Source organism: Schistocerca gregaria, chromosome 1, assembly GCF_023897955.1.
Source record: "Schistocerca gregaria isolate iqSchGreg1 chromosome 1, iqSchGreg1.2, whole genome shotgun sequence".
NCBI classification, from domain to species: domain Eukaryota; kingdom Metazoa; phylum Arthropoda; class Insecta; order Orthoptera; family Acrididae; genus Schistocerca; species Schistocerca gregaria.
This window is the reverse complement of record NC_064920.1, coordinates 1,196,858,590-1,196,865,873: the sequence shown is the minus strand read 5'-3', so window position 1 is coordinate 1,196,865,873 and position 7,284 is coordinate 1,196,858,590.

Sequence of the window (7,284 nt, the reverse complement as noted above, 5' to 3'; positions counted from 1 at the left end):
TTTTCGTCTCCCTTCACAATCTGAATAATTTCTTTTATTTCATCATACATTTCTTCGTCATCTGCAGAGCTAGTTGGCATATAAACTTGTACTACTGTAGCAGGTATGGGCTTCATATCTATCTTGGCCACAACATTACGTTCACTATGCTGTTTGTAGTAGCTTACCCGCATTTCTATTTTCCTATTCATTATTAAACCTACTCCTGCATTACCCCTATTTGATTTTGTCATGTTCCTCCTTCCACCGAACTTCACTAATTCCTACTATATCTGACTTAAACCTATCCATTTCCCTTTTTTAATTTTCTAACCTACCTGCTCGATTAAGGGATCTGACATTCCACACTCTGATCCACAGAATGCGCCAGTTTTCTTTCTCCTGATAACGACATCCTCCTGAGTAGTCCCTGTCCAGAGATCCGAATGGGGGACTATTTTACCTCCGGAATATTTTACCCAAGAGAACGCCATCATCATTTAACGATACAGTAAAGTTGCATGTCCTCGGGAAAAATTACGGCTGTATTTTCCCCTTGCTTTCAGCCGTTCGCAGTATCAGCACAGCAAGGCCGTTTTGGTTAGTGTTACAAGGTCAGATTAGTCAATCATCCAGACTGTTGCCCTTGCAAGTACAGAAAATGCTGCTGCCCCTCTTCAGGAACCACACCTTCATTGTGGTTGCACCTATGATACGGCTATCTGTATCGCTGAGGCACGCAAGCCTCCCCACCAACGGCAAGGTCCATGGTTCAAGGAGGGGGGGGGGATGTTTTATAATCATTATTATTATTTATTTGTATAACGTTATTTTATCAAACCCCTACTCTGTTTTATCTAAGTAATCCTTGCAATGTATAATATGTATTGTATAACAGGTACCTTGTAGCTGCCTTTTTAAATAAGTTAATTTTTGCAGTTTCTTTTATCTTGTGGCGCTGATAAACTCGTCACCAGAAATATCGATACATAAACAAACCATCTTTTCATTGTATTTCATCTCTGACTTCTTTGCTTCCTGCTATGTTAAAGTTCAGTTCCGTATGTGTTGTTCTGCCATGATGTGCAATAAAATATAGTTCTCAACATCTTGGTGTATTCTCTGGAGAAAACCACTCTGAATCCACCACACAAATATATTGATATTTCAAAATAAACACTCTATAGTGAATTAACACTGCTTGTTTTTATGTCTTATTAAAATCTGCTTTTCTTAAGGCATGGCCTAAAGTTACAAAGAGCATTAGATATAGGAAAATACAGATTTTTTAAAGACTGATCTATAGTTAACTTGAATGACTGTGTAACTTTGTACCTCTAACGGGGTCTTTTGGACGGCCAAGTAAACTGTTATTGCTTCCATTTGCTGTTAAGATGGGATGCGTGGGTGGCAGTTCTGGGTAGTGCAGTATGTGGAACACAGAAATCTTAGTTTTACCATTTATTGATAAAGACGGTGCGACAATGCATCACGCGCGTCTGGTAACCCGCCATCACTGTGTCGAGAGTGATACATGTTCGCAACTGGCCATTCTCATACTGCTCTTCGTAGCCGGTGGCTGTGTACACATCACGGCATGCAACTCAGATTGCATTTCCCGTCAGCATTCCGCGTGATAAGCGCACAGCGCAGCGGCTCTTCCGCTGTCCGCTACGGCTGTACAATTCTACCGTTACAATCACCCTCCCTCATGAAAACGAGTTACCGAAGGTTGCTTGAGACGACCTCCTGGGCGTCATGCATTTGTCTCGCCAATGGCGGCGTTGGGGAGCACTTTAACATTTATTCTGTTGGCAGACACAGTGATGATGGGCACTGACGAGCGGGTTTTCAGGACAACAATTTCATACATTACATAGGCTGTACATACAAGAGACATCAATAAAAGCACAAAGAACACAACACTGACAATCAAATATGGATTAGCATTATTGAAAAATTCAATAGACTTGATTTTAGTTGCTACTTCTAAGAAATTTAACTCATTATTAGTATTTATTACACTTCCATGGATATTCGCAATTAAATTGTCATCCTCGGATAAGCTGGACAGAGAATGATTTGCATAGGTCAGTAAGTATGATTCATTGTAATAAACAGGTAACATCCTTGTTAAAGGGAATTTTGCATCTGCATGAAAGGTGGTTGGTAGTACAGAAGGCATTTCAAACAGATCACATGATAAATCACAGTGCATAACATTCATAATTCATCCACTACCAGTTAATTTGAATGTGAAAGGTAGTTCAGGTGTGTCAAGCGTTTTACAGGCAAATGTGATTTTGAGAGTCGAGTTAAGCGAGTATATTATACCTTCAGAATATCTTTTAAGGAGTGGTTGATGAAGATGCATCAAAATCCTAGGGCAATCACTGTGAGGTTCTCAAACAAATGTTTCTCACAACTGTACACTCTAGTATCTAAGAATACTGCCATCTCTGGGCAAATTGGCTTATGACTACATTTATTCTTAAGAAAATCATGTTCATCCAGGGAGACAAAGTATCTTCTATTTTTACTGATTAATAAATAATCCTTCAGCTGATACATTGCGTGAATACCTACTTGGCTCCATTTTACAGGGTAAGTATGAATTTTGTACATTTCAAAATTATGCTTGGATCTGGCAATCGGTATAGAAACAATTACAGTTAATTGCTCTTCAATCATTAAAGAATATGTGGTAGTTAATTTGTAATAAGCATATAAATTGTAGGAATTGACAGGGTAAATCATGGTAGATGATGCATCTAGCTTACGTTCAACCAACGTCTGTAAAAATTGGTCTGGATACAATAAAACACTATTCAAGCAATCATTTGAACTAGTTTCTAAGGCTATTCTTAAATTGAGAGCAGCAAATTTAGCGTAATTCTTAACAGTAGGGCGTTTAAACCTAAATGTGCACTCAGAGCTTGAAGAATTGCATATAATTCACGAATGGTTGCATTCATTTCACCACGAATTGTGTTAAAATGTCTAATGAACTCTTTCACAATTTGTTCAATCAACAATGTGTGGTTAGTAACAGTATTTGCATATTTCTTAACACAATTATTTCATTAGAAAGGTTAATTGAATTTGTGTTAGACTGCTGCTCTAGAGCTAGTATTTTATCCTTTATGTCCAATAGATCTTGGCTAGTTAAGGTACCAAATACAGTACGAAGAACTCTCCTCCAAAATCAAACCACGTTTACACCTAATCAAGGTTTTATGTGGCAAGAGATTTAAGAAACAGTTTATCTCTTGCTCATAGCTAGCAAAAGTGGATTCTACTTGCATTTTTGCAGTAATCCAGTTGTTATACTATGAGGTTCTAGTTTCCAAGACTGTATCATTATTCTAAATTGAGCGGATCAAATCAATTTGTTTTTTAACAGACTCAAATTGTTGGTGAATCTCAGACAAATTATATTTAAGCACAATTGTAGCACTGGGCGTTGAGACTATCATGGCTGATTGTGGTTCAAACAACACACTTGCATTCTGTGATACTACGTCTACAGCATTAATGGAACACACTAACATAACAAAGAATGGAATTACAGTAAACATGGTTAATAAGTTCTACACACTAGAATTAACAATGAATATTAAGAAATATGCGTCTTCGGCGACCTGTGGAACAGATGTTATTTACACTTGAGCACCTTGCGCAATAGCTGCGATTTTATGTTACACAGCACATTCACATATGCACTCAGCTAAATGCAACACACCTTGCATACACTCACACTGCACACGCTTATGGAGGTTGTAGTGTGCCTTAGGCTGGATCGCTAGGTTGGCAGCGGCGATGCCTCGGGCTCGAAGTCTGGACTGTGAGCTTGCGGTGCTCGGTTCCTGGATACTGGAGCAGCTGGTCTGCTCCTCGGTCAGTCCTTGTCATCATCCCGCGTTGCTACAGGGAATCTACCCAGGTAGGGCTTTACGCGGTTGACACGGACGACAACCGAACGAAAAGGCAGTTGGAGCTTTAGAGTGACAAGTGACACCACCTTCAAATATCGGGTATGGTCCCTTCCAAAACTTCTTAAACTTTTTAACTTGCGACTTCTTTAGCACTACGTTGCTCAGGTAGACAAAGTCTGCCACTTGATAGTGTGGCGCGACTGCTTGGCAATCATGTTGCTTGGCTTGCTGAAGGAAGGACTGGTGATTCCGCTTTTCACTCCCCTCCATGCGTCCTTCAGTTTGCGAGATAACTCCCTTCTGTGTTCATTGCTGATTTCAGCTGTCAATCGTGCAAAGTCCAAGGATGAACGCATCTTCCGTCCATATACAATGTCATAGGGACTGAGCCCCATTGATGAGTGCATTTTAGCGTTTTAGGCAACTACAACATATGGCAGACAGACGTCCCAATTACCGTGTTTGCTGCTTACATAGTGGCTAAGAATTTTAATGATGGTTCTGTGTACTCTCTCAACGCGACCATTGCCTTCAGGGTGTGCTGGTGTGGTTCTCAACTGCGTTGTTTGCATCAGCTTACATGTTTGTTTAAGTAAATCACTAAAAAATGCGTCCCTTGGTCACTGATAATGCTTAATGGAGATCCAAACTTTAGAATCCATCCCTTCGCAAAAGCTTTAGCTATGGTTTCAGCATTTTGATCAGGTATCATAAGATATCTGGAGAAATGATCTAATATCGTCAATATGTACTTGTTCCCATCCTTAGTCTTCGGCAGGGGACTGACGACGTCTAACCCAATTCTTTCAAAAGGTTCACTAGTCTTAGTTCTTCCCGAATTATTCAGTCTGTTGCAGGAATCACATTGTGAAACAAACTCAAATATGACAGCCTTACGACTTGGCCACCAATACTTCTCAGCTACTTTGATATTCGTTGCCTTTATACCGCAGTGTCCTGATGGTAAGGAATCATGTTGTTCAGTTAGGATTTGCTCTCTCATGCTTCCTGGAATAATTGTGGATCTTCTTCTTGGGCTGATTTTAATTCCTTCTCATGGCTTATGATGACACAAACATGAACCTTACGACTCATCGCATCAGCATTCACATGTTGTTTCCCAGGACGATGAATAACTGTGAATTGGTAAGCGCTCAGTTCTATTGCCCATCTCCTTAGTCTCGAACTGGGATCCTTTAAGCTCAACAGCCATTTAAGTGAGGCACGGTCTGTGATTACAGTGAATTCTCTTCCTGTTAAGAAGCATCTGTTTTGTTTGATACCAAAGACCAGAGCACAAAGTCCCTTTTCAGTGGTAGTGTAGTTACATTCCGCCTTATTTAATTACCGAGAAGCAAATGATACTGGACGTTCTTGACCATCAAATTTTTGGGACAAAATAGCACCAACTGCAAAATTTGAAGCATCGGTGGAGAGGATGAAGGGCTTACTGAAATCCGGATAGTCCAAAACTGGAGCTGTGGTTAGAGCAGTTTTCAGTTTTTCCATTGCATTTTTGCATTCTGTTGACCAATTGAATGTGGCTCCTTTTAAAGTAACTGTCTCATTGGCCTTGCGATATCTGCATAATGGGCTATGAAGCGACGATAGAAATTCGATAAACCCAAAAATGATTGTAGTTCTTTGACTATTTGTTGTTCAGGAAAAGTTTTGACAGCTTCGATTAATTTTGGATCAGGGCGGTCACCTTCACTGGCTATAACATTTCCAAGGTACTTCACTTCTCTTTGTGCGAAGTGACATTTATCTATTGATAAAGACAAGTTCGCACTTCTGATACGCTCAAATACTGCTTGAAGTCTCTCAGTGTGTTGCCCCATGTTTTCACCTAAAATTATCACATAGTCAAGGTATACAAGAGCTTGTGTTGGGGAGAGCCCACGTACAACATAATCCATTAGGCGTTGGAAGGTAGCTGGGGCGTTACATAGTCCAAAGGGCACACGGAGATATTTGTAAACTCCTGTTGCAGTTACAAATGAAGTTTATGCTTGATCATCTGGATGCACTGTTAATTGGTGATATCCGCTAGTTAGATCACAGACTGAGAATATGCGACATCAGCCCAAATAGTCCAGGGTTTCCACCAAGTTTGGTAATGGGTAAATGTCTAGTGTGGTGATGGCATTTAAAGCTCGGTAATCAACGCAAAATCGGAACTGTGGTTCGCTGGAAACAGATTTCTTCTTTACTTGGACCACTGGTGATGACCATGGTAGATCAGCGGGATCTCTTGGTTTAATAAAAAAATGGTTCAAATGGCTCTGAGCACTATGGGACTCAACAGCTGTGGTCATCAGTCCCCTAGAACTTAGAGCTACTTAAACCTAACTAACCTAAGGACATCACACACATCCATGCCCGAGGCAGGATTCGAACCTGCAACCGTAGCCTTGGTTTAATAATTCCGGCCTCTAGTTGTTCCTTGACCATATCTTCGAGCAATTCTCTTTGACTGAATGGAATTCGGTAAGGCTTCTGCGTGAGTGGTACTGCATTTCCAGTGTGTATGCGACACTGAACTAAGTGGGTAACAGGTAAATTTGAATGTTCTCTGAAAAGATCTGAATACTCTAACAAAACAGGTGTTAAAATCTTCTGATAATCAGCGGGCAAATGTTCAATCTTCTTCCAAATTTTGTTCCTTAATTCGATTTCATTTTCAGCTCTTATTTCAATGTTTCAATATCACTACAAAGATGTCTGCCCCGGTACCTGAGTGGTCAGTGCGACAGACTGTCAATCCAAAGGGCCCGGGTTCGATTCCCAGCTGGGTCACAGATTTTTCTCCACTCAGGGAGTGGGTGCTGTGTTGTCCTAATCATCATCATTTCATCCCCATCGACGCGCAAGTCGCCGAAGTGGCGTCAAATCGAAAGACTTGCACCAGGCGAACGGTGTACACGACGGGAGGCCCTCGTCACACGACATTTCATTTCACTACAAAGATCTATTTTCGTGACTACTACATATGCTGCTTCGTTTGGAATCGGTATTACGTCATCTTTACTCATGCTCGACACTTCAGCAACCTTCGTTCCTCGTGGCAAAACGACATCTGTATTGCTCATATTCGTTATTGTTATTGGGACTCTCGCCACGTTCGGCCTCACCATTGTAGCTACGCCTATAATTCGGGCAACATAACAATGCATTGTGTCCAATAATTCACAATTTTCCGACTGTTCGCTCGACAACAGAGCTCCTTTGCTGATCACTGCGACCTTACTGCAACATGGATTGTCTTTCCTGTTCCCTGAGGAACTTCCTGTGGCTGAGTAATTTGAGGGTTCCAACTGATGAGTCGGTCGGGGTGATCGGTCCCTCGACGTCAGAATTTCGGCTCCTT